Consider the following 27727-nt stretch of genomic DNA (forward strand, 5'->3'; position numbering starts at 1 on the left):
GGGCTATTATAAATAAAGTTGCTATAAACATTTGTGTAGAAATCTTTGGGTGGACATGTTTTAATTTCCGTTGGGTAAATATTTAGGAGTAGAATGTCTGGATCATATAATAGATACATGTTTATCTTTTGAAGGAGCTGCCAAACTGTTATCCAAATTGGTTTTATATTCATATCAGCAATATAACTGCTTCACCTCCTTGCCAACCTGGTGTGGTCAGTTTGGGTTTTGTTTTGTTTCATTTCATTTTGTTTTTCAGCTATTCTAATGGATGCAGTAGTGGTACCTCATTGTGGTTTTAATCTGCATTTCCCTGATGACTTGACTAATGATGTTGAGTATCTTTTCATGTGCTTATCAGCCATTCATATATATATAATCAGGGAAATGCAAATTAATATTATATCTATATATATAAAAAATTTTTTTGGTGAATGTCTATATAAATCTTAGCTTCTCTGAAACTGAGACGCATCTTACAATCGATGGCTTTTATAGCTAAACTGGCAAGGAGTGCTTTACCTTTTGTGGTACAACATAAAATATGATATACCTTACAATGGATGCAGATTTAGATTTATGAAATCCATAAGATTCAGATTTATGAAATATATAAAGTCACTTGCCTTGGGTCACACAGTGATGGAAAACAGTGTCAAACCCTGAGCCTGTGATTTTTTGTTTTTTTTGAGATGGAGTCTCACTCTGTTGCCCAAGCTGGAGTGCAGTGGCACGATCTCATCTCACTGCAACCTCCACCTCCTGGGTTCAAGCAATTCTCATGCCTCAGCCTCCCAAGTAGCTGAGATTACAGGCACCTGCCACCATGCCCGGCTAATTTTTGTATTTTTAGCAGAGATGGGGGTTTCACCATGTTGGCCAGGCTGGTCTCAGACTCCTGACCTCAAGTGATCCGCCTTCCTCGGCCTCCCAAAGTGCTGGGGTTACAGGCATGAGCCACTGTGCCCAGCCAAGCCTGTGCTTTTAAATGTCGTATTATCCTGCATGGTTAGAAGAATCATGACCAAGTTTGTGGTCAGTGGGGAAAACTACTTCTGTGTTCTAAGTGCTATGTCAAAGAGTTCTGGAATGTCCAGGCTCCAGGCTTCCAGGTCTCAGCTGGCCTTGGTATCCCTCTGCACGGCAGATGTGTCCACTATGAGCCTTCAACTAGCAAGGACTTACCAAGAGCAACTATATGACAGGCTAGGGTGTGGAGCAGACAGGATGCAGTCTCTGGCCTGTAGGACTCAGAGTTCACAGAGGGAGACAAGAGAGACCCAGAGGACAGACACTTAGCAGAGGCTGGGAATGCTCCAGTGGCCACGGGCCCGAGCAGTCCTCCAGTGCTTTGTGACCTGGATAAAGAATTCAAAGTGGAGTGGTGCAGAGGTCCCAGGTTTTTTAAGCCCTGAGGCTCAATCCTGGCTCCATCCCTTATGAATTGTGTGACCTCAGGCACGTGGCATGAGCCTCATTTTCCTCCTTGGTAAAATAGGGGGCAAATTATGCTATCACGGGTATTTTTATTCTTACTTTAGAGATGAGAAAACAGACTTAGAGATGATTAAATAACAAAATGTACGTAGAGCACTTGGCTCAAACACAGGGTCCTTGGACTTTAAAGGATAGCTAGGAATCAGGTTGGCAGGGAGGAGGAATGAGAGGATCCCAAGAAAGGAAACCTGTGTCATCCAAGGCAGGGAGTGTGGACACAGAGGGGAGTTGCCGAGGTAGGAAGAGTCTGCTGGAGTAGTGATTCCAGGGCCTCCTCCTCTGAAAGGCCTTTGCAGGGGCCTCCGGGAGCAGCTCCTGAATCCTGCCCAGTGTTCTATGTTGGGCCGAGAGCCGAGCAACTGGAGCTGCGTGGGGTAAGGAGGCCCAGAGGGCCAGACACTGCAAACCAGACCCTGAAACTGGCCCAAACTTTGGTCTCAGCAGCTGTCATGGCCATGACAATGCTTGGCCCTCCAGGGTGGCATGGTGGGGATCCCTGTTGATGAGGTTGCCCACAAGACAGTGGTCCAGAGGTCCCCACATGCCTGCTCAGGTCCTGGCTACCCCCAGCCTGCTGTGGTTCCCATGGCTAGCCACTTCAACTCTCTGTGCCTCAGTTTCCCCATCTCTCAAATGGGAATGGGAAAACATGGCAGGCCTGCCTGCCTCCCCAACCCACAGAGCTGTGGTGGGGACTGAATGAGCTGCTAAAAGCGCGTGAATGGGCTTCAAATCCTGCCAGGTGTTAGGATGATGCAAATCCAGGGCAATCCAGGGAATAACAGAACTATCAACTGTCACGCCTGGCAGGGACCCTAAAGAGATTTTACTGTGACACTGGCATTTTCCTGATGAAGAAATTGAGGCCCAGAGATCTGAAGTAGCTCACCTAGTGTCACACAGCTAGTAGGCCAGGATTCAACCCACGGTTTGACTAATGTAAGCCAGCTCTCACCTCTCTACCTCACAGGCCTGGGATCTCTGGGGTCCTTGGGCACAAGACAAAGTGAAAAATAAAATCAAGAGCCAAGATGGTCTCTCTTAAGAAACCTGGAAGCCACTGATTTCAGTACAAAGCTTGGACGTCTTTGAACATGCCTGGTCTCTTCAGACACAATTATGGGACCTCCCTCAGAAGCCTCCTTTGGCTTCAGAGTTCTTTCTGCAGCTGCTGCTCAAACTGTTCTTGCCTCATCTGTAAAATGGGCATAGAACACCTCAGGGGTTTGCATAGGCTGCCATATTGGTCAACCTTCTCCACAGGGCCAGGCGCAGTGGCTCACGCCTGTAATCCCAGCCCTCTGGAAGGCAAAGGTAGGAGGATCACTTGAGGTTAGGAGTTTGAGACCAGCCTGTGCAACATAGCAAGACCCCATTTCTAAAAAAACCCAAACATTTAATTAGCTGAGTATGGTGGCGCATACCTCTAGTCCTAACTACTTGAGAGGCTGAGGTGGGAGGATTGCTTGAGCTCAGGAATTTGAGGTTACTATGAGCTATGATCGGCCTGGGTAACAGAATAAGATCCTATCTCTGAAAAATAGAATAAAAAATAAGGCTGGGTGCAGTGGCTCACACCTGTAATCCCACCACTTTTAGAGTCCAAGGCGGGCGGATCACTTGAGGTCAGGAGTTCAAGACCAGCCTGGACAATATGGTGAAACCCTGTCTCTACTAAAAATACAAAAAAATGTAGCCGGGTGTGATGGCGTGTACCTGTAATTGCAGCCACTTGGGAGGCTGAGGCAGGAGAATCACTTGAACATGGGAGGCAGAGGTTGCAGTGAGCCAAGATTGCTCCACTGCACTCCAGCCTGGGCAACAAAGCAAGACTCCATCTCAAATAATAATAATAATAAATAAAAACTTTCTCCATAGGAAGGGAGATAATAGACATGAAAGTGCTTTAGAATGAAAAAACTATCATTGCTTACACAAAGCAACACAGGGTCTATTCCTATTGTGATGTAATGGCTCCAAGGGTAGTCAGCCCTTGGGAGACTGCAAATATTGATGAGCAAAGGGAAGAGCTTAAACACGACTACAGGAGATGCAACAGCTGAGGAACCTGGAACCTGGGCGGCCTCCCCAAGAGTACTCGGATATTCACAAGCTCTTAGAGGCTCTGGGCCACTTAGCATCAATTTTGCAGAGTCTTTTTAATTAAGGAAAACAGATGGGCACGGACATGTAGATTCTTGACAGCTTTTGCCAAAGGAAAAACAGCTGCTTCTAGGACGTTTCACACCATTTTCCTCCCGTCCCAGGACCTCCTTCTGGTCAGTGCCTGGTGCTTTATTTCTTCTCTTTCTTTTTCTTCCTTCTTCTTTCTTCTTTCTTTCTTCCCCTTCCCCTTCTCCTCCTTCTTCTCCTTTTCTTGGGGGTTGGGGGATGGCAAAATCTCCAATACGGGCAGCACAGAGGAGAATTTCACAGATTCAGCACATTCCCATCCCACTACTCAAAAATTCAGGTGCCTGATTTTCCCTTGTGACGTGCATCTTAATGGTGCGCACGAGGCACAGTGAGTGGTTTTGAAGGCAGGTTCCTTATCATGGAGCGTTATCTTCACCATCAAAGTACACTTGAAGAAAAAAGCAGTTTCAACATCAAACCTGAAGGTTTGACTGTTAAAAGGAAGAGCCGGGACAAAGCGACCACAGCTTTTATCACAAATTCATGAGGGCGGCGTGCGGTGGGAATACTACATTTTGGGCCTGCTGCTGAGAATGCCTCCATGGCCTTTGAACAAAAAACAAACCATGCTGTGGAAATTGCCGGTAATTGTCTTTACCTACGGTTTCAGAGGGCGCACACCGGGCCTTGTGGTTGTGGGCGCCGTTTCATGCTGGGGTTCGCGTCCCTCCTCTGTTTGGCATACAGAGAGTGGAACAGATCAGGGCCTCAGATCTGTGTGCACCTGCGGTCGCTGCAAGGAAGAGAGGCGGATTGCTGAGATAAGGCAACAATGGAAAGTTTCTCACCTGAAAGGTCCGGGGAAGAGCCAGGAGGCCTGGGCGCTGGGGAGATTCATCTACCCCAGAAAAATAGGGAGTGGGGAGGAAGCCAGCCCACAGCCCAGCCCCCTCCACCGAGGAACCCCAACCCCACAAGCCTCACTTTCTCAAATGGTTTCTTCAACATCAACACCCAGGGATTCCTTGCACCCACTGAAAGGCAGTACAGTACTCGCCTTCAAATATCCATAGTTCTTCTCAAAAACAAAAAGAGTGGCCGGGCATGGTGGCTCACACTTGTAATCCCAGCACTTCGGGAGGCTGAGGCGGGCGGATCACCTGAGGTCAGGAGTTTAAGACCAGCCTGGCCAACATAGTGAAACCCCGTCTCTACTAAAAATACAAAAATTAGCCGGGCATGGTGGTGGGTGCCTGTAGTCCCAGCTACTCAGGAGGCTGAGGCAGGAGAATGACTTGAACTCGGGAGGCGGAGGTTGCAGTGAGCCGAGATTGCTCCACTGTACTCCAGTCTGGGAGACAGAGTGAGAGAGACTGTGTCTCAAAAACAAAACAAAACAAAACAAAAAAACAAGGAGCTCTGACAACGACTTGATGAGGGAAAAAGCAGAAAATCTCTGAGCAAGGGAACCCATCCCCAGAGCCCCCAACGAAACCCATCATAGATCCCAGTGCTGGGCTAGGCACAGGGCGGGCCAAGTGCTACTAAAAAGGGGACCCCCAAGGCCTGCTGAGCTTCCAAGCTCTCTGGGGGTCAGGAAGCCCCACTAGCCTGTGGCTCCATCAGTCAGGGCAGGCCTAGGCCTGAGCCAGGCTGGGAGAGACAGCTGGAGGGGGGCTGACCACAGGCATGGAGGAGTCAAGGGAGAGCATTCCAGGGGTACCAGCAGGCAAAAAAGAGAGAAGGAGGCAAACTGGGGAAGGTGCCAGGCTCAATCATTCAATGCCTCCGTTTTTGTTTTCTTAACCCTTTTTATTGTGAAAAGTAAAACACTCAGGAAAAGTACATAAAGCATAAATGTATAACTTAATGAATTATGACAAAGTGAACACTCATGTGGCCACCTCCAGGATCAAGAAATAGAGCATGGCCTATCCCCTGGAAATGTCCCACCTACATCTTTCCCCTCGCTCCTCACTGAAGGTTACCACTATTACCACTATTCCAACTTAGGGTGATCGCTTGCAACGTTCAAAGTTTTCCCCAAGCTTGCCTCTCCCCAAACACCATGGAATAGCTTGTCCAGTTGTGAACTTCATACAACTAGGCTCAATCACACACATCCTTTCAGCTTTTGCTCCACACGTCGTGCTCAAAGTTCATCCACACTGTTGCATGCAGCCATGGTTCCTTCATCGTCATGGCAGCTGGCCCCTTTGCCTACTTTGGTGCCCTAATTCTCAGTTTGCAAGAAGCCAAGACTGCGGGAGCCCAGAGTTCTTGCTTGCCTGCACCAGCCAGGGGTGCCCAGCCTGCCACAGGCTCTGGGGCTTTGCCTGGACTCGCTTTTCTCCAGATGGCCACCTGCAGGGACAGGCGAGGACAAAGAGCAGAGTGCTCCCAACTGTCTCCGCAAAGCTTTGCATGGGGGCACACCCCAGGCTCTGAGCTGCTCACCCCAGCCTCAATGCAGATGACTGATGAGGACAGTAATCTATGACTGCTCTGCCAGCTCCGAAACCAGCTGGGCACTGGGACCAAGCAATAAACCGGGCACATCCCAAATAAGAAGCAGGTGGCTTCTTAGGACCATATTTCTCAACATCCTGCCCTTATGGTTTGCCCTTTATCCAATGTGGTTCCCATTTGAAAGAGCCTATAACCCATACGAAAAATGATAGAAATTATAGCTCGCCATCCCAGCCTAGCTGTTTAGGATACTGGAAGAAACATTAAGGCAGGGCTGCCATGATTATAAGGTAGAGGCACTAGGGAGAGGTGGGGGGAGCCAGGCAACCCCCCAACATGCCTTTCCCTGCTCCCTTCTGCATGCAGAGTAGCCAGTTCACTTTTCCGAGGTACCTTTGAAAACGTGGCTCATGATCAGGTGCAGTGGCTCATGCCTGTAACCCCAGCACTTTGGGAGGCCAAGGCGGGCAGATCACTTGAGGGCAGGAGATCGACACCAGCCTGACCAACGTGGTGAAACCCCGTCTCTACTAAAAATACAAAAAAATTAGCCAGGCTTGGTGGCGCATGCCTGTAATCCAAGCTACTCGGGAGGCTGAGGCAGAATGGCTTGAACGTGGCAGGCAGAGTTTGCAGTGAGCTGAGATCATGCCACTGCACTCCAGCCTGGGTGACAGAGTGAGACTCTGTCTCAAAAAAAAAAAAAAAAAAAAAAGGAAAGAAAATGTGGCTCAGTAGGAATTAGTGAGGCGGGCGCCAAAGTGCTCATCCAGTCTGGGGAGGACCCAAATTTCTGCCCCATTTTTTCCATCAGTCCCCACATTCAGGCCAAGCTAGGTCCCACCTCCAAGTACTACCCATGCTGCCTGAATGTCCTCTCACCTACCCAAGGTTTGCCCTTCCCAGGCCCCAGGAGCTGCTCTAATTCTTCGTGGACTATTCCTGGGTGGTTGGTTCAGAGACCCACTGATGTCCTGCCCCCAAATGCCTGGCATTTCTCCTCTTCTGAACCACACCAATTAGCCTTGATTACAGAATGCACGCATTGTTCTCTAACAGTTTCATATGTGCAAGCCCCAAATCCCCAGATGGGGAGGGTGCGTGTATGGTGGGGGTGGAGCTAAGCCAAGCCTCTGCTCCTCTCTGGGCCTCAGTTTTTCCATCTCTGAAAGAAGGAGATGGCACAGAGACTCCATAAGCCCCCTTCCCCACAACCTGAAATGCTTTGGCCTGGTTCTCTGGTCTTCAGGAAAGATAAGTGATGATTGGCTGTCCTCCCACCCTCAGCCTCCACCCTTGGGCCCCGTGCCAGGAAACCTGCTCCCACCAACCTCCGCTCAAGGTCGCAGCCCTTGGCCTCCACCCCCAGCCCTACCCCCTGCCACTGAAAGGCAGCATTGGGGCAAACATCCTAAACCACCGAATGCTTCTAAAAATACGGTGTTTTTGTCAGAGAGCAACCTTCTACTTCCTTCAGGCTTTGATCTCCATGCAACCCACAGAGGAGAAGACACACTTACAATAACAGTTTAAAGCCTTCATCTTCCTTTGGGGTCTACCTCTCAAGGATTCTGAATCCCCAGCTGGGTGGTGGTAACCTGTGGTCCTTCTGAGCATGCTCAGATCCAACTGCAGTGGCTCAGAGACTTCACACAGCTGGTCCCACCCCAATCTATGGTCAGGAAGAAAAGTCCAAAACAGAGAGGCTGCCAGGGCACAAACTGGCCACGGAACACTATGCAAGTTTATAAGGCCCTTTACTATCTGCACTCTAAGGAGAAAAATTAATGCTATAGGGTAGGGCAGAATAAAATCAGTGCTCAAGCACAGAAATGGGCTGTGAAAAGAAACGGAGGGTCTAACTCTAGCACAGTCCCTGGACAGCACAGACAACAAGTATTTGTTGAAGTTTTCATAAAGATTAAGAAATAGAGCATGTCTTGTCCCCTGGAAATGCTCCCTGTCCCACCCACATCCTTCCCCCTTCCTCATTGAAGGTTACCACTATTCCAACGTAGGGTAACCACTTAGAACTTTCCAAGTTTTCCCCCACCTTGCCTCTCCCCTGACACCACAGAATCTTTATGCATGGTCAGATCAGATCTGACTGGGCAGATGGGGAAAGTTCTTCACACAGCCTTGTGAACTGGACATTGGAAGGATGTCGATCAATGGGGACAGAGAAGTAAAGGGAGGTCCTGGCAAAGGGAACAGCATGGGCAAAGACCGGGCCACACTGAACAAGAAAAGCACAAATGCACACCATATTTGGCAGAAACAGAAGTATGGAAACTCTCCCACTAGGTCTGCAGACACACGAGCTCTTGCTGCCCTGCTGGAAACACAGGTACAAGCAGAAAAAACAGAGACAGTGATAAAAGGATCATCTATAAACACCGACTGTGTACCAGGCACCGTTCTAAGCACTGACCACATGGGTCCTGGCAACAGAACTGAGTTGTCATTGTCCACATTTTTTCTGGAGGGAAACAGAGCCTCAGAGAGGGGACGTTCTTTGGCCCCAGATTAGTGACAGAGCCAGATCTGAAACCATGCAACCCAGCTCCTGATGAATAAGCCCACGCAGGCTGCACTCGAGCCTTCATGCAGGCTGGGTGTGTGCTTGATAAGTCAGATCCTGGCCTTCCTGCTTCAGCAGGTGTCCAGGGAATAACCCCAGTGCCATGTACTCAGGTCTCCTTTGCACCATTCTCTGCTCATTGCTTCATTTAGTCTCCCAGCAACCCTTGAACTAAGTCCTGGTGTTTGTTATCAAAACCAGATGAGGAACCAAGACTCATTGTGATTAACTCACATAGTTACTAAGTGGTAGAGTGGGGATCTGAACCCAGATCCCTCTAATCCCAAATCCTGTGCCCCTAACTTCTGTATTCTAAGGCCTCTCTAAATATCACCCCCTGCCTGGGAATTCTAGACTGTGAGTAATTCAAACATGTCTGAAAAAGTCAAAATCACTATAATTTCCTAAAGACTTTAATAGAGGCAGAACATCTCACTTCAAAACAAAAAAATTATCAGCAAAACTGCCAAGGGGGCTCTGAGTCACTGTCTTGGGCTTCTCCTTGTTTTGGAGAGGGAGGTGTGTGCAAGAGCTCCAGGGCACAGGCCAGCCTTGAAAGAATAAGGGTGGGGTCCTGGCTTTGTCCTTCATGTGCTGTTGAATCCTGGGGTAATGTCTTGACATTTCTGGATTCATTAAATTAGCCGGGCGTGGTGGTGGACACCTGTAATCCCAGCTACTCCGGAGGCTGAGGCAGGAGAATCACTTGAACCTGGGAGGCAGAGGTTTGCCGTGAGCTGAGATCGCGCCACTGCACTCCAGCCCAGGCAACAGTGCAAGACTCCGTCTCAAAAAAAAAAAAAAAAAAAAGATGTGTTGGTTTCCCTGGGTGACCTCTGACACTGATTCTGAAATCACTGGTGTCAGATTACCCCAAAACCCCAGCGATCCCCTATACAGAAGGAACAAAAGTACTATACTTATAGGATTGACACACAGTTCAGTAAATTCACTGCTAGGGCTTAGGTTACTATAGATTTGCACGCAAGTCTTCCCTTTCCATTGCACCCCTTGCCACTTCTCAGGGACCAGTGGAGTTGCTAGAATTTCCTTGTCTGGTGGTTCACAGCTTTGACCAAGGTTTGCCAAAGACACCTGCAGCAAAGGCCTCTTTCAAGCTAATGCACAATCATCCTTCCAGGGGGATAAAGGTGATTTATGGATTCATGACCCTGAGTCATAAATCTACCAGCTATCTGCTATAGTTGGGAACAGCAGCTTTCTGGCCCTTGGCAACCCTGCATGTACTTGTGAGTCATCTAAGCACAGGTGCATTTCAATTGATAGAGCTGGATATGGGTCCTGAAAGGTTAGATGTAAAAAGAACCTCATTTCAAATGCCCTGGGGGAAGCCCTTGGCTTTCTATAATGGATAATACCACTGCCTGGCTTTTGAATGCAGTTATATACTGATGTATTGGGAGTATGAGGTATGGTGAGGAAGGTGTGTACAGTGGCAAGATTGACACACACGCATTTAAGTGTGTGTGTGTGTCCAGAATGGCCCAGGTTGTGTTCCTTTAGAGCGGTGTCCCAGAGTTGTGCAACATGGTAGCCATGCATATGTTTATAGCGTGTCCACAGGAAAACAGACCAGGCCATGCACTCCAGGCCAGGCCAGGCTGTCCCCTCATGATGCAAAGCTGAGAATCCCATCTCCAGCCAAGCCCAACAAACCTGTAATTGCCTAGCTGGCTGATGATGTCTTTCCACAGGGTCTGACCAGGCTTCCCAGATGTGACTTCAGATGTGCACTGGTGTTAAGAGCGTGAGTCGGCAGAGAAGCATTCCAGTTCTTCCGTCCAGGCTCTTCGATCAGGCCCAAAGCAGTGGGCTGGGTACAGGAGAATGGGCCTCTTGGGTCAGCCCTGAGCATACATGGCTCCACCTGCACCCACAGAGTTCTGGGGGTGGTGGGGATGAGGGTAACACTCTCTGCTGCCCAGAGAGGACTGAACCCAGGAAGAAACAGGCTGCTGAGCTGATACTCCCCAGACAGGGATAGAAAGTGGCAAAGGCAGCCCCTCTCTTGTGGGCCTTTCCCTATTCTGGGAAGCACTGTGGATACCTCTGAATGTCTCCCAGCTGTGAGTATCCCGTCTACCTCATCTGAGAGTAATTGTTACTTTCCTGCAATCTGTAGCACCAACCCCACTGAAATACCCAAGAGATAAGAGCTGTGTGATCCTGGACTCCATGAGGTCAGTGAGGGGGTGGGTGGAAGGCAGGTGCCCTGCTTCTTGGCTTAATGCAAAGTCAACAGGCTTGAGCACTGCCTCATCCAAGCAAGCACGAAGCTATTCCAGCCGGAGCGCTTGGATCCTTCCTGCAGGTGAAGGTCGTTCACATTCCAGGCAGCTCTGGGCCCTGGCCTCCACACTGCGTACGTGGGCAGTCAGAGGGAGTGCCTGATGGATATCTGCCCTGCCTTGTCTGTCTTCCCATCAGGGTCCAGCCCAGGTACTGGAACGACGACAGAGTTTCTTCCAGATCAAACCCTGGTCAGTTAGAGGAGCGACGGATTGAAAAGACATGAAATGGCCGGGCGCAGTGGCTCACACCCGTAATCCCAGCACTTTGGGAGGCTGTGGTGGGCAGATCAATGAGGTCAGGAGATCGAGACCATCCTGGCTAACATGTTGAAACCCCCGTCTCTACTAAAAATTTAAAAAAAAAATAGCCAGGTGTGGTGGCGGGCGCCTGTAGTCTCAGCTCAACTTGGGAGGCTGAGGCAGGAGAATGGCATGAACCCAGCGGGTGGAGCTTGCAGTGAGCTAAGATGGCGCCACTGCACTCCAGCCTGGGTGAAGAGCGAGACTCCATCTCAAAAAAAAAAAAGAAAAAAGAAAAAAGAAAAGAAATGGGGCAGCTGCCTTTGTGCTCCCCAGTGAGAGGCCCTAATGCCAACGGGCAGCCTGCAGAGTAGGGAGGAGCTGCCCTGGGCCCCACAGCTGCCATGTCCAGGGCAGAGTACACAGTGATGGGGCTGCCAGGGCCACTGCTGGGCTCCTGCCCAGGCTACAAAGGCCTGGGGAAACCCAAGGAAATGTCTTCAATTTAACCAAGAGCTCTGAGTTTCCCACGTACACGCTGCAGAACCCAGGAGTCACCCCACTTAGGAGCATCAGTTCCTCCACATGTCCAGTTTCCTTTTCTAGCATTTCCCAAGGGGAACTCCACAAAACGCCAATAGATGTGCCATGTAAAAAAGGTGGTGTAGTCAAATACATTTGGAAAATTTGAGATTAATTAAAGTGATTGTTTTCTGAGCAGAATATCTCAGTGCCTTTAACATGCAAATATGCATCTCAAAACTCCAAGAGGAGGCCGGGCACAATAACACACACCTATAATCCCAGCAGTTTGAGAGGCTGAGGCAGGAGGCTCATCTGATGCCAGGAGTTCGAGACCAGCCTGTGCACTACAGCGAGACCCCATCTCTACAAAAAATTTTAAAATTAACCAGTGTGGCGGCACGTGCCTATAGTCCCTGCTACTCAGGAGGCTGAGGTGGGGTGATTGCTTGAGCCCAGGAGATTGATGCTGCAGTGAGCTATGATTGCATCACTGCACCCCAGTCTGGGCAGCAGAGTGAGACTCTGTCTCAAAAATAAATAAATAAATAAATAAATCCAAGAGGAAGACAGAGTGGACTGTTTGCCAGATGCGATCTAACTTTTTCTCATAGACTATCACAAGACTGGGATTTATTGGAATCCTTGGTGGCCTTCTTCTATACCTAATGCTGCCATCCCCTCCCACTGCCCAAAGATCCTAGTGAGCTGGGAGAGGTGAGCTGAGGCACAGCACTCTAGCACTGCACTGCCCAGTTTAGCAGCCACCAGCCCACACATGGCTATTTACATTTAAATTAATTGCAACTAAATCAAATGTAAAGTGCAGTTCCTCGGTCACACCAGCCCCACTGTAAGCGCTCAATGGCCACATGTGGCTAGTGGCTACTGTACCGGACAACACAGAGAACATTTCTGTCACTGCAGAAAGTTATGGAGGAACGGTGCTCATCTAGCTTCTAGAGAGGCTGGGAGACAAGCCCAGAGCCATAGAAAAATTCTAGGAAAGAGCCAAACCGGCTTCACCCTCCCGCTCTTGGCCTCAGAATCTGAGAACCAAGCTCCCTTGAGACCGATAAGCCATGGATGCCAGCCACTGAGTCAGACTCTACCCAGTGCGCCAGAGGAGTTTCACTGAAACTGCAAGGAGGTGCGTGTTTCCTTTCCCCAGGGCCCGGGATTGTGCGGGGCAGCCCCTGACTCCCACGCCTCGGTTCCCTCCTAGGGGCTTCCTCCTCAGCCCTCCCCAGGCCCCACTGACACTGCCGAGAGCAGTGAGTCCTGAAGAGGGAAGGGAGGGGTTGCGCTCCTCTCTCCAGTGCTCCTCTGAGGAGTCCCAGTCCCAGAGTGTCCTCACCCTCCATGCCAGGTGACAAGGCATCTAAAAGATTGCCTCTGCCCCCAGCCAGGGACTGGGCCCACAGCTTGACTGAGCAGCCCTGGCTGCAGGATTTGGGGTAGCTTCCAGGAGCTGTCTCTGCCAGGGCTCTCGGCATGATCCAATCCCAGTCTTGGGGAGGGGGCTGTGGGCCACCCAATCTCTCCTTTCTCTAGTCGACTAAGGATGATCTGCTCCCACACCCCTGCCTTCCTCCTTTCTATGCTTATCTATATTTTCTTTTCTCTTCTTCTTCTTCTTCTTTTTTTTTTTTTTTTTTTTTTTAATTTGAGACAGGGTCTCACTCTGTCACCTAGGCTGGAGTGCAGTGGTGTGATCAACCTTCACCTCCTGGGCTCAAGCAATCCTCCCACCTCAGCCTCCCAAGTAGCTGGGATTACCACACCTGGCTATTTTTTGTATTTTAGAGAGAGGGTTTTGCCATGTTGCCCAGGCTGGTTTTGAACTCCTGAGTTCAATCCATCTGCCTCCTAAAGTGCTGGAATTATAGGCATGCGCCACTGCACCAGCCCCATCTTTAGACAGACAGTTATGGGCTCTCCAGCAGGCAAACTAAGGCCTAGCTAAGGGGCTTGCAGCCCCCTCTGGGGAAGCTGTGGATTTCCTGGGACTCAGCCCATTGCTAGAGACTCATGGTCCCGGCGCACATCCCCACCAGCATCTCCAGTGTTGCCTTTCTCAAAGCACAAGCCCGTCTCATAAAAAGATACCAGCATTAGTGCTGTCAGGACCCTTCACATCACTGCAATTAATGAACCCCCACAGTCTCAAACATCCTGTTTCCAACATTTTGATAATGGCATCCTGTTTTCTTCTGGAAGGAAACCCAGGTTGGATTGATTAACAAATACAATCATTATTTAACCTCAGAACTTGGTTTTGAAATTAATTTACAATAAAAGAAAACGTCCTCACTAAATAACCTCTCTAATTACATGTTAAGGGCTCAGAATGGAAAACATTCAGGAACACAAAAGACCCAACCAAGCTCATTAGCTCTGTTTGCCTCTAACTTATCTCTATGGCAACTCACAGAGGGTCCAGGGAAAAAAAGGTTTTTAAAATTAGATCATCAAGAACTTCATCCAGAACAGCCACAACACAAAACTCTTTCAAAAAGCCTTTGGTTGATGAAATGGTGAGGGTATGTTTCCTGATCACAGATGAGCACAGGCATAGGGAAGCCTCTTCCTGGAAGCCCTCGGCCACCTCGGTTCACCCTGTAGAGGTCATTTCAATGGCTGGAAGGTGCTCAGCCCCGCAGCCCACATCCACAGTGGAGGGGCCACTGGTGAAGGTGGGGAAAATGCTCCTCTGGGTGTGGCGGGGAGAATAGGAGAGTGTGTATTTTCTCAAAATGAGGCCCACAGACATAGAAGGAGCCAGACATCTAATTTTTCCTGCAACTGCAGCTCAAGATTCTGCAGGTTTTTACACTGGGACCCTCACAGGACAAGTCTTGCCAACACAAGGATTCCTTTCTTTTTCTTCTTCTTCTTCTTCTTTTTTTTTTTTTTTTTTTTTTTTTTTTGCGAGTTTTACTCTAGTTGCCCAGGCTGGAGTGCAATGGCAAGATCTTGGCTCATGGCAACCTCTGCCTCCTGGGTTCAAGTGACTCTCCAGCCTCAACCTCCCGAATAGCTGGGATTACAGGTGCCTGCCAGGACGCCTGACTAATTTTTGTATTTTTAGTAGAGATGGGGTTTGACCATTTTGCCCAGGCTGGTCTCAAACTCTTGACCTCAGGTGATTCGCTAGCCTCGGCCTCCCAAAGTGCTGGGATTTCAGGTGTGAGCTACCATGCCCTGCTTTTTCTTCCTTGTCTTCTTCTTCTTCTTCTTATTATTATTATTATTTTGAGACAGAGTCTTGCTCTGTCACCCAGGCTGCAGTGCAGTGGTTCAATCTAAGCTCACTGCAACCTCCATTGCCTCTCGGGTTCAAGCAATTCTCCTGCCTCAGCCTCCCAAGTAGCTGGGATTACAGGTGCCCACCATCATGCTGAGATTGCAGGCACCCACCACCATGACCGGCTAATTTTTGTATTTTTGGTAGAGACAGGTTTTCACCATGTTGGCCAGGCTGGTCTCAAACTCCTGACCTCAGGTGATCCGCCTGCCTCAGCCTCCCAAAGTGCTGGGATTACAGGCATGAGCCACCGCGCCCGGTCAAGGATTCCTTTCTTTTGGACCAGTCCTCTGCTAACCTCTGACAATGCTGGACAGGTGGTGGTGTCCTGGTGGCCCTGACCACCAGCTCCATCTTCTGGGTGACAGAGCAAGATCCTGTCTCAAAAAGTAAAAGTTAAAAAAGAAGGTGGTTGAGAGAGGTGAGAAAGTCCGCCTCCGGGAGGCCGTGCAGCATGTTCAACATGACTCTGCAGACGTGATGCCCTGACCCTCTGCAGCTGTGCCAGACTATGCCAGGCTGGTCAGATAAGGAGCATGAGCCAGAGGAGGAAGTGGAAAAGAAGGGGATGAGAGGGACCCCATAGGCTCTAGCCTCCTCTAGCATCCCCAAACAGCACATTTAGGGCCCTGAGAAGCAGAGGGGCTTTCTGGGAATGTAAAAGGCTGGTCCCATTGAGGGGCAATTCTGTAGCAACAGAGGGTAAGCCGGAGCCACCCTCCCCCAGCCAGACCCAACCAGATGCTGGCTTTTTCTGATGGCCTAAATCACAGTCCACCCAAAGCCCTACTTCTAAGAGGCTGTGCTGGACCTGAAGTACACAGGCTGTGAGCTGGTAAGTTTCGATGAGTTCTGCCTTTCTTGCCTGTCTACCTCTCTGCCTGCCTTCTTTCTCTCCTGTAGGGTCTCTATGGGTCTCCATTTCTCCTCTGTGTCAGGATTTTACCCATTATTTGTGCAGCCCCTGTGGCACCTGGTCTCCCTGTTCATTGCTTCTTCAGGATCGGAGCCTGGAGTCCAGCCTGGCTTGCCCACTTCTCCTGAACAGGTTCGGCCTTCGAAATTACAGGCCTTCAAACGTGACTTTGAATCTGGTGCAGCTGAGCTTGTTTGTTTTCCTACCCATTGTGGACTAGAACTTGGACCCTTTGCACTTTGCTTCTTCCCCAAGTGACTCAGCCCTCTGGGAGAGCCCCTCAGGTTAAGAGTAGGAGCTGCGTGGGCCCTGGTCACGGTGGCCTTAGCCCCCTACCTGTGCAGGCTGCTCTGTCACCCAGTCTGGAGGGCAGTGGCGCAATCATAACACGCAGCAGCCTTGACCTCTTTGGCTTAAGCAATCCTCCCAGCTCAGCCTCCCAAGTAGCTGGGACTACAGGCGCATGCCATCATCCCAGCTAATTTTGTTTTTATTTTTTGTGGAGACAGGGCCTCCCTAAGTTGCCCAGGCTGGTCTCAAACTCCTGGGCTCAAGTGATCCTCCAATCTCAGCCTCCCAAAGTGCTGGGATTGTGGGTGTGAACCACCATATCTGGCCCCAACTACCTTCTTTTTTTTTTTTTTTTTTTTTTTTTTTTTTTGAGACGGAGTCTCGCTCTGTCGCCCAGGCTGGAGTGCAGTGGCCAGATCTCAGCTCACTGCAAGCTCCGCCTCCCGGGTTCCCGCCATTCTCCTGCCTCAGCCTCCCAAGTAGCTGGGACCACAGGCGCCGCCACCTAGCCCGGCTAATTTTTTTTTGTGTGTTTTTAGTAGAGACGGGGTTTCGCCGTGTTAGCCAGGATGGTCTCGATCTCCTGACCTTGTGATCCGCCCGTCTCGGCCTCCCAAAGTGCTGGGATTACAGGCTTGAGCCACCGCGCCCGGCCTCCAACTACCTTCTTTATCTCCCCAGAATCCATTGTCCAGGCCCAGGGTTGAGGCAGAGTGGGAAGGGGTCTGTCCCACATTCCCCAGGCCTCGCTGGTACAGCCTGGCCCCTTGGCTGGTGTGGGGTCAATCCAAACATGCCCTGTGAGCCCAGCCTTGTGTGCATAGGCACAGGCAGCGAAAACAGAAGCAGCAGGATGCTTTTTATTTGTTAATCTAGCTTGATGCCCTACCTCCTTCTCACAAGAAGTGGAGGCCCCTCATGGAGTACTAAGTGCCAGGAGTATAGACTCTAGCAGTGGCCTGGGCTGGTCTCCAGGAGTCAGGGCTCTCCCTGAAAGCAAGCTGGGGTTAAATATTTTTAGGGCAGAGGAGGCACAACCAGCCAGAACTACCTTCCTTTCAAATCTTACCCAGCCACTAAGCTTTGAGAGTATCCCCTCATTTACATACATTTACATTTGATTTGCATACGATATAAAGAATGGAAAATTCCCCCGTGCTTAGCTCCAAGATTACAGTCTCTAGTACTTTACTCCCACAGCTGCAGCACCCTGTGACAGGGGGTCCTGCCTGTGATCTGGATCTCAGCTCCCTGCAGCCTGGGAGCCAGCCTGCGGCCTCCTGCCTAGAGACAGCAGCTCCTGTGAAGGGGGTGGCAGCTGCAGACACAAGCCTAGCAAAACAAGGTACTTTCACATGTGACTCACACCAAGGACCAGAAGCAGAATTACAGTGTGAAAAACCAGTGCCGGCTGAGACTCCATCGGGGAATCCCCTCCAGCTCCCTCTCTGTTTCACTCCCTTAAAAAGCCCTGGCCATGCCCCAGCACTCTAGAACCCTCCAAGAAAGTGCTGTGCCTCCCATCCAGGATGGGCAGGGGCCATGGCACCTCAGCCAGGCCCCTTGACTTCTCTCTGGGTTCTTGGGCTCAGAAATTACATCTAAGCAGAGAAAGAGGCAGAAATGGATTCATCCCAGGGGCAGAGCTGGAACTGGACCTGGGAGTAGTTGCTGCCTTGCAGGCTCCAGGGCTCCATGCTCATATTTTTCTTGGCCTGGCTTCCTCCTTCTGATCCATTCTCTGAGCTACCCATACACATATAGCAAACTATTCTGCAAGACCACCAGAGCTGATTTCTGTTGCTTGCAAGGAGTAATCCCAACAGAAACCAGACATTCTCTGTGAAGGCAGGATGCCCCGAAGTCCTTGTCAAAGGCCACGTTCAGCTCCTGACACATGTCTGGATTTTCTGCCACCCTCAAGGGACCAGCATGGCTTCAAGTCCTGCTCCTCTCAGTTTCCAGGGGCCTGACCTCGGGCACTTCCTTCCTCCAAGCCCCTAATTCTCTCACCTGGAAGATGATGCTGTTAATTAAGAAACACAGGATTGGCAGGGCGCGGTGGCTCACGCCTATAATCCCAGCACTTTGGGAGGCCGAGGCAGGCGGATCACCCGAGATCAGTAGTTCAAGACCAGCCTGGCCAACATGGTGAAACTCCATGTCTATTAAAACTACAAAAAAATTAGCTGGGCGTGGTGGTGCATGCCTGTGGTCCCAGCTACTCGGGAGGCTGAGGTTGCAGTGAGCCGAGATCCACCATTGCACTTCAGCCTGGGCGTGCAATTTGAGACTCCTCTGTCTCAAAAAAAAAACAAAGAGTCCTGGACTGTGAGCTGTTGTGAGCTTCACCAGTGTCGGCACAGGAGGTATTCCATAAATGTGAGTTAACGTTGTTCCTGTCACCATTGTTATTGCTATTGTCCTACCAGCCTGAGTAGCTGAGCCACAGTAGGGTCGAGACTCCTGACCGCTGCATCACTCTCAGGGACACCTTGTGACATCCCTCACTGGGGTCCTCGCCAGCTGTGTGTCACACTGAGGTAGGGCTCCAGCAGGAGTCTCAGAACTGCTGAGCAGCTGCCAGGGCTCAGATGCAGCCTGGCCCTCCCATTAGGCCCCGTGTTAGCAACTTCATTCCAAGAGACACCCTTCTAGGAGTCATGGGAACCGATATGCTGGCAACCAGGCCAACTTCGGAGCCCAGGCGAGAACGCTGTCGCAGCTCCCTGGTGACTAGAACGAGACTGCGTGCCCATCCTCCACTATTCAGCGGCAGCAGCTGTGACGGTAGGCACGGGGGAGCGGTTTCCTTTTGAGGGTCCCGGGGTCCAAACATCACCCTGGTTACTTCCCACTCTTGCAGTTCAGAGGCACGACCCCTTCCAAATCCAGCCACCAGGGGGAGTCTGTGAGCAGCCCCCGCCACTCTGCGGGGGACTCCAGGCCTCCCCTGGGCTGAGAAGGGAGGAGGCTGCGGAACCGGCCACCCCACCGGGTAATCCGGGGCCGGGGCAGTGGGTGCACTGGTGGTGTGAATGGAGCAGACTCCCCAGCTCCCCCCGCGGACCCCCTACCCCAAAGATTTTATTTCCACCTGTATTTTAAAAATAATACTGGCCGGGCGCGGTGGCTCAAGCCTGTAATCCCAGCACTTTGGGGGGCCGAGACGGGCGGATCACGAGGTCAGGAGATCGAGACCATCCTGGCTAACACGGTGAAACCCCGCCTCTACTAAAAAATACAAAAAACTAGCCGGGCAAGGTGGCGGGCGACTGTAGTCCCAGCTACTCGGGAGGCTGAGGCAGGAGAATGGCGTAAACCCAGGGGGCGGAGCTTGCAGTGAGCTGAGATCCGGCCACTGCACTCCAGCCTGGGCGACAGAGCGAGACTCCGTTTCAAAAAAAATAAAAATAAAAATAATATTAGGCTTGGCGCGGCAGCTCACACCTGTAATCCCAGCACTTTGGGAGGCCGAGGCAGGCGGATCACCTGAGATCGGGAGTTCAAGACCAGCCTGACCAACGTGGAGAAACCCCGTGTCTACTAAAAATACAAAATTAGCCGAGTGTGGTGGCGCATGCCTGTAATCCCAGCTACCTGGGAGGCTGAGGCAGGAGAATCGCTTGAACCCGGGAGATGAAGGTTGCAGTGAGCCGAGATCATGCCATTGCATTCTAGCTTGGGCAACAAAAGTGAAACTCTGTCTCAAAAAAAAAAATAAAATAAAAACATTAAATATATATATTTTTTTAATTACAAAAGCAACTCACGGTCAATTCATGACATGGGTGTTCTGGGTTTTCTGGCTTGTTTTACTTTGCTGTATGTTTCAAGATTTCCTGAGTTTGGGCTATGGGGCCGAGGAGTGTCCCTGCCTCTGGGCTTCAGTTTCCCCTGGGTGCTTGTCTGGAGGTCCTAGTGTTCTCTTGAGTCTCCCTGAGTTCTCAGGGAGTTGTTAGAGTCTCTTTCTTTGATGCTCAAGGCTGGTTCCAGGAAAGGTGGGACAGAGAGGACCAAACCCCAGCCTCTGCTCCCAAGGCCTCTGCCCCTCCCGCAGGACCCCTCACTGTCCTCCCTCCCCTCTGAGGGCAGGCTCAGCTCAGAGTCTCTGTTATTCCGGGCACATCATGACCCCACGCCCTGTCCAGACGGTAGGATTCTTTTATTGATTGATTGATTGATTTGAAACAGGGTCTGGCTCTGTCATCCAGGCTGGAGTGCAGTGGTGCAATCTCAGCTAACTGTAGCCTCCACCTCCCAGGCTCAAGCCATCCTCCCACCTCAGCCTCCCGAGTAGCTGGGACTACAGGCATGTACCACCATGCCTGGCTAACTTTTGTATTTTTTGTAGAGATGGGGTTTTGTCATGTTGCCCAGGCTGGTCTCAAACTCCTGGGCTCAAAGTGATCCGCCCACCTCAGCCTCCCAAAGTGCTGGTATTACAAGCATAAGCCACTGTGCCAGGCTGGTGTCATTCTTTTTTTTTTTTTTTTTGAGATGGAGTCTCGCTCTGTTGTCCAGGCTGGAGTGCAGTGGCATGATCTTGGTTCACTGCAAGCTGAGCCTCCCAGGTTCATGCCATTCTCCTGCCTCAGCATCCCGAGTAGCTGGGACTACAGGCACCCACCACCACACCCGGCTAATTTTTTTGTATTTTTTAGTGGAGACGGGGTTTCACCGTGTTAGCCAGGATGGTCTCGATCTCCTGACCTTGTGATCCGCCAGCCTCAGCCTCCCAAAGTGCTGGGATTACAGGCATGAACCACCGCGCCTGGCCTGGTGTCATTTTTTAGCTTCACACCAACTGACACCTTTGGTTCTCTGGATGCTCTGGCACCTGCCGTGGCAAGAGAGGTCTACTCCCATCTGCACGAGCCTCATAGTTCAGCTCCCCGCCAGCCTTCGAGCTGGTGCCCTGAGTACTTCGAGACTTTCTGTGGGCGCAAAGGAAAGGCCCAGACAGCATTTCTCACGCTTGAAAATGCAGACAAACTGTGAGCTTGTCTCAGGTATAAGTCCCAGCAGCTAAAGGGTTGTTTTTAAGTGCTTCCCCCCTGCAGATTTGAATCTCATCCTCAAACATAAAACGAAATGTTTACCAGCGCGCCGCCACACAAGCGTGAGTAGTTCAGGCACAGGCCAGAATACCACACTATCTTGTAGCAGGAGGAGCCGAGGCAAAAAGCCTTGGGACTTCTGTCCCTCCCCAGTTTGAGGTCCTAGGAGCAGGGCTGAGCAAGAGGCACTAGGAGCACTGCTCAGCTCCTAGGTAGAAAGGCAGGCTCATCTCTGAGGGCCTGGGGCTTCCTCAGCTCCTCAGCTCCCACCTTCTCAGAACCAGGCACCAGACACCAGCCCCAGGGGTAGATTGGAGGGACCCTCCCGGCCCACTGTGAGTCCTGGCCTGGGTCCCGAAATCCACCACAACGGGCAAGTTACGTCACTAGGGCCCAGCCTGCTGCAACTGAGGAAACCCCCGCCCCAACCAAGGGGCTGTGAATTTCAGAAGGGGAGTTTTTGGCCACAGAACCAGTCCCACAATGAATCAGGGATGAGGAGAGAGGCCCCATGAAAGCCCTTCCCCTCATCCCTCATCTGTTTCTGCCAATATGCCAATTTTCCCAGGCCACTACAAGCCCCAAGAAGGGAGGTGACTTGCTTACAGTCAACGGGTGCAGAGGTGCTGGCAGCTGCCCACAGTGGGCGTGCATCCCTGAGTGGGTGAGAATCCTGGAGGGAAGGAGAATGGATGGATCACCGCACAAAGGGTCTTGTACATGCAGGGCGAGAGGCACCAAAGCTCCACATAGAACATGAACAAGAATCTCCAGTTTATAAGGGTGCCCTCTCCCCAAGATGCTGCCCTCCGAGCTAGGTCCACCCTGGGGGCCCCTCGGGCCTGTTGGGGATAGGGACAGGGAGGCAAGGGATGCAGGGTGGGATTGCTTTTAACCCCCCGCCCCCACCTACCTCCTGCTTCAGCTTCTTACAAAACCATGGACCAGGAGGAGAAAGAGGAGAAAGGGAGAGAAATTCTAAAATTCTAAAAACAAAAGACCAACTTGACCACGATGGGGAAACCCTTTAAGATGTCGGTAATAACAGAGCAGTGAACAAAGACTAAAAACAGCAAAACTGACAAGGAAAACCACAGGGGCCCACCAGTGACCCCAAAGCGAGGAGATATACTTTCACCACTCACAACGGATGCACTCGGAGGAGCTGCCCTGCCACGCCCGATCCCAGACAGCTCTGAAGTCTGCAGGCATGGGGGCAGGGGTCCCAAGCGGTTCCTTGATGCTGTCTCCCATAAACAGCATGCTATTCCCCGCAAGTGAGGCAGCACTCTGATGCCCCCACCTTGGGACAGTGACTTGGACCCATCTAGCCTACCTCCCGAGAGCTCCTGAGAGCATGGCCCTGTCTAGCCCTGGCACCCAGCAGAGGCTGGGAAATAACTCGCTCCGTGAATGGATGACCATCAGCAACCCTGAGATGCCCCACCTCCACCAGAAGCTCTGCAGCCCCAGGCTCTGTCCCCCTGCTGGCTGATTACACCAACCCCAGTGATCTCCTAGGAGCTCCTCTGTGTTAAATGAGGCCAGGGGAGGCCTCCAATAACTTGGGGTTCCTGCCGTTCACCACCATCCTCACAAAAGGAACAGGGCGAGCTCTCTGTAGGTTGCAGAACTAGAGTCAGTTTGGAGCCCCAAAACTTTGGAGCCCAAAAGTTTGAGTTGTATGACCTAGGCGAGTCACTTCCGCTCTCTGAGCCGCAGTTTCCACGTCTGTAAAATGGGGTTAAAAGACCTACCTCTCTGGGCTGCTGTGAGGATGAGATGAGATAACACACAGGAAGGTGTTCCCACTGCCTGAGTGTTCCCAGTCATTCTTAGGGCCGAGAAGTATTTACTGGACATCTGCTCTCTGCCAGGCCCTGGCTCTGCCCAGGGGACCCAATCATGAGTAAGACGGCGGAGTCCTGTTGGGACAAAACAGAAAATGAGAGTGAGCAAAACACCCTAGGCTGCAGCCACCACCCACACCCAGGGAAGCTGCACGGGGACCCGGGTCTCCCAGCTCCTGTGCCTTGGTCCTGGAGGCCATCTGGGGTGGCCCTGCTCCCTTGGCAGTGCCCCTACCCAGGCAAACACAGTCAAGCCCTGATCTGGCTTTGGGAGCTGCCCACACCAGAAACCCCCTCTCTCTAGAACCCCACAACGGAGCTTACTCAGCTGGAGGGAACAGGGCTGCAGTTTGCCATCGGAGTCACCCAGTAAATTAGTCAGAGGAATCTCTCCGGCCTGACGGGGAAGGGGCCCTTCTTGGTTCACCCCTCATCCCTCTGCCGGCTGATGCGCTGTTGGTCAAAAGTGATCCAGTAGACGCTTCACCTCCGTAGAGAGGTTGCAGCCCTGGAATAGGCAGAGCTGAGTGGTGGAGAGCCCCGGTTCTGGAGACAGACCATCCTGAGTTTCAACCTTCGCTCTGCCTTTTACCAGCTGTGTGACCTCGGGCAAGGAACTTGACCTTCTTGGGTCCACTTTCCCTAATAATAGTCATTCTAAGCTCATGAGGATGTGGTAAAGACCAAACAAGGTAACTGATGTGAAGCCCCTTGCATAATACTAGGCATAGGTGAGCTGGGCAGTTAATTTGTATACATTTAACAAACACAGGACCACAAACTCTTCCAAGTACGTTAAAAACAGTAACCAGTTTAATCCTCACAAGAATCCAGTGAGACAGGCAGTGTTGTCATCCTATCTTTTTTTTTTTTTGAGACAGAGTCTCGTCCTGTCGCCCAGGCTGGAGTGCAACGGCGTGATCTCGGCTCACTGCAACCTCTGCCTCCTGGGTTCAAGCAATTCTCCTGCCTCAGCCTCCCGAGTAGCTGGGACTACAGGCATATGCCTTCCCCGCCCAGCTAATTTTTGTATTTTTAGTAGAGACGGAGTTTCACCATGTTGGCCAGGCTGGTCTCGAACTCCCGACCTCGTGATCCACTCACCTTGGCCTCCCAAAGTGCTGGGATTATAGGCGTGAGCCACCGCGCCCGGCCCGTCATCCTATCTTATAGATGATACCGAAGAGGGTAAGTGACAAATAGGGTAAGTGACTTACAAACAAAAAAAGGGTGACCTGCCAAAGCCACAGAGCTACCAAGTGGTGGGAGCAAAATGGAAACCCAGGCTCTCTTCTCTTCTGTTTCTTCCCATCCTTCTCCTTCCCGTTCCTGGTTTTAGAAAAAGTTGAAGCCCGTGAGGGGCATCTGGCTTAAGAATCATCCCTCCCTCCGGTCTCTGTCCTCCCTGGCCCCGAAGGCCTACCGACACTACACTAGGCTGCCTCTCCAAAAAGAAGGTGATGTTGTCGGTATGAGGCCCCCCTGAGATCAGACTCTTACAGTGACCACCCCTGCTCCAACCTCCTGCCCCAGTTTGGAGCCAGAGGTGTCCAAACCTTTGCCCTCACACTCACCTCAGAGCCTGCTGCTGGTCAGCTGCCTGCAGTAGGCTCAACTGGGCCAAGCGATGGGCAGAGCCACACAGGAAGTAGAAGGGACTGCCCACAGCCTCAGAGGGGCGAGGAGGGCAGACAGCCCCTCTGCAGCTTCCCTCCCTAGAGAGCCCCCAGCCTCTGCTCACACACCTCTGGTGACAGGGAGCTCACTGCCTCTGCTGCAGCCCGGGCGGGCCATGGCTGGCCAGCTCTGACTGCTAGACGTGCTTCCTCAAGCCGAGATGAAATCTCTCTGTGTAATTTCCTCCCATTAGTCCTGTCTCTGCCCCCAGGCCCCCACATGGCCAGCCGGCTCCTCCGGCCTGCAGACATCTGGAGATGGCCATCTCTTGGCAAGAGGAGTCACCACTCAGGCTGAACGTCCTGGCAGCCTCAGCCTGGCCTCAGAAAGCAAGATTCCTGGTGCCTTCCCACCCTGGTCCCCACTCTCCACCCATGACCCTTGCAAGATTGCAGGATTGCAAAGGCAGCTGCTTGCTCAGGCAACAGATGCTAAGCACCATAACAGGCCTGGTTCTGAGCTCAGCCCTGCTGCCTGGGAACAATAATAATAAGTGACAACAGTCACCACTCAGCAAGTATCTACTCTGCCCTAGACATTGGGCTAAGTACTCTACAAGCAGGAACTCATCCCATCTTCCCAGCTATTTGAGACAAGTATCACTCTTACCCCCACTCAACAGATGAGAAAAAGAAGGCTCCAAGAAGGAGGTGGCTTGCTCAAGGTCCTGCTCACACTGAGTAAGTGGAGAAGCTGAGTTCACACCCAGGCTGTGAGTTTCAAGCTCAGCTCTTGACCAACAGAAAACAAAGACACAGCAGCAGAGGGACAGGAGACTCACTCACAGGAAACAGAGGCCAACAGCTCAGGATATGATGGTGGCTTCAATTCTAAAGGCAATGAGGTTCCTGAAAGGAAAAAGGATCTCTGTGGACCTGGGGAGGCAGGGAGGCTTCCCGGATTAGGGAGAGACCAGGGATGGGCCTTAAAAAGACAAAGACGCGGCCGGGCGCGGTGGCTCAAGCCTGTAATCCCAGCACTTTGGGAGGCCGAGACGGGCGGATCACGAGGTCAGGGGATCGAGACCATCCTGGCTAACACGGTGAAACCCCGTCTCTACTAAAAAATACAAAAAACTAGCCAGGCAAGGTGGCGGGCGCCTGTAGTCCCAGCTACTCGGGAGGCTGAGAAAGGAGAATGGCGTAAACCCGGGAGGCGGAGCTTGCAGTGAGCTGAGATCCGGCCACTGCACTCCAGCCTGGGCGACAGAGCGAGACTCTGTCTCAAAAAAAAATAAATAAAATAAAAAAGACAAAGACGCCTCTGACTGCAGAATGCCCAGCTAACAAATGAACTGGAAACCCGTCCGTCCCCACTCCCAACCCCCACACAGTGAACCATTATGCAACATCCCTATCCCCTGGGCAGAAAGCATTTATTAAGTGCCACAGTATGCTTGGCCCATGTTAGTATTCAGCAAGGGCACAGATGAAGGTGCCATGATCCCAAGAAGTGAGAATCCATTTGGGCAGGAGGGAGGCCTGGTTAGAGGTGTGGTAAGCAGTGACTACAGGATCTGGTATAGGTCCTCGCCAAATTTATCCTGCCCACCACATCCTGTTGCTCCTTCCCCTACTATGGTTGTCCTGGGCTGGAGAGGGGTGAATATGGAATAAGAGGGTGAGCTTTCCTTGGGGCACTGAGCCAAGAAAGTCTTGAAGCCCCATGCAAGGCAGTGGGTCACATACTGGGAGGTAGTCTATTCTAGGAGACGGGGCAGAGAGGGAGAGCCAGTGTCCTGGGGAGGGAATGCTTGGAGGAATTGTCCCAGGTGGCAGGGATTGGAGGACTGCAGGAACTGGGACATGAAAAGGTGCCACTCTAGGCAAGGTTCAATGGATGGCCACACTCTCCCCCAGGACCTAGTTCACCTAGGTCCCAGGGACCCTATGGGGTCAAAGTCCACCATCACCCAGAGTGTGGCTTACTGCCCCACCTGAAAAAGGCCACATCATCTTTAATCCCTTTTCTCTCCTAGGCTGACCTAGGACCTCCTTCCTCCAGGAAGTCCTCCCTAACTGCCATGTTGTGTGCCATGACATGCATAAAACAGCCAGGAGGGTTTCTGAACCCCTGGCTCTCAAAGCCTCTTTTGGGCCTGATGTCTTCCACAAGATGGTGAGTTGCCTGACGGCAGGTATGGGGCCTGCTAACTACTCCCTGGATTCTAAGTGATCACTGCTATGGATGATCCATCCTTCCATTCAGCCATCCATCCAAAAACCTCTGAGCACTGCAGGTTGCCAGTTCTGTGCCAGGCCCTAGGGATAAGCAACAAAGCCCTGTATAGCCCTGTCTCAAAAAGCAATATTGATAGTTCTTTCTCAATAAGACATTCCTCTCTCAATGTGTCTGAGGCTGTCTCCCCAGCCCGCATAGGATTTAGTGCGGGCGCATCCCTCTGTGAAACTGCAGGCGACTCCCATGTGAACACTGGGCTTTGGTGTGCTCCACCTCCTGCTGCATTTGTGACGCCTCTTGTCTCTCACCTCCAGTCTCAAAGCCGTAAGCTCTTCATGGCATCCTTAGAACTTAGAGGCACCTGGCCAGACACAGTGGCTCACGCCTATAATCCCAGCATTTTGGGAGTCCAAGACAGGCGAATCACCTGAGGTCAGGAGTTTGAGACCAGCATGGTCAACATGGGCGAAACCCTGTCTTTACTAAAAATACAAAAATTAGCCAAGCGTGGTGGCGGGCACCTGTAATCCCAGCTACTGGGGAGGCTGAGGCAGGAGAATCACTTGAATCTGGGAAGCAGAGGTTGCAGTGAGCTGAGATGGTGCCACTGCCCTCCAGCCTGGGCAATAAGAGTGAGGCTCCATCATCTAAAAATAAATAAATTAATTAATTAAATAAAATAAAAATA

General features: G+C 51.4%; 1 long non-coding RNA gene across 2 annotated transcripts; it reads right to left on the reverse strand.

The window, feature by feature from the left end:
• Positions 1-3639: 3639 nt before the first annotated feature.
• LOC144341538 (uncharacterized) lies at positions 3640-24993 on the reverse strand. 2 transcript variants are annotated; one of them, XR_013418530.1, is made up of 3 exons: positions 24756-24993; positions 23089-23256; positions 3640-4426 (listed from the first exon to the last, which is right to left on the reverse strand). It is a non-coding gene; the product is annotated as an uncharacterized LOC144341538 (long non-coding RNA). The 2 variants fall into 2 exon arrangements; XR_013418531.1 differs by lacking the exon at positions 24756-24993 and adding an exon at positions 23506-24083.
• Positions 24994-27727: the final 2734 nt, after the last annotated feature.

The sequence above is a fragment of the Macaca mulatta genome, chromosome 6 (genome assembly GCF_049350105.2).
Source record: "Macaca mulatta isolate MMU2019108-1 chromosome 6, T2T-MMU8v2.0, whole genome shotgun sequence".
NCBI lineage: Eukaryota > Metazoa > Chordata > Mammalia > Primates > Cercopithecidae > Macaca > Macaca mulatta.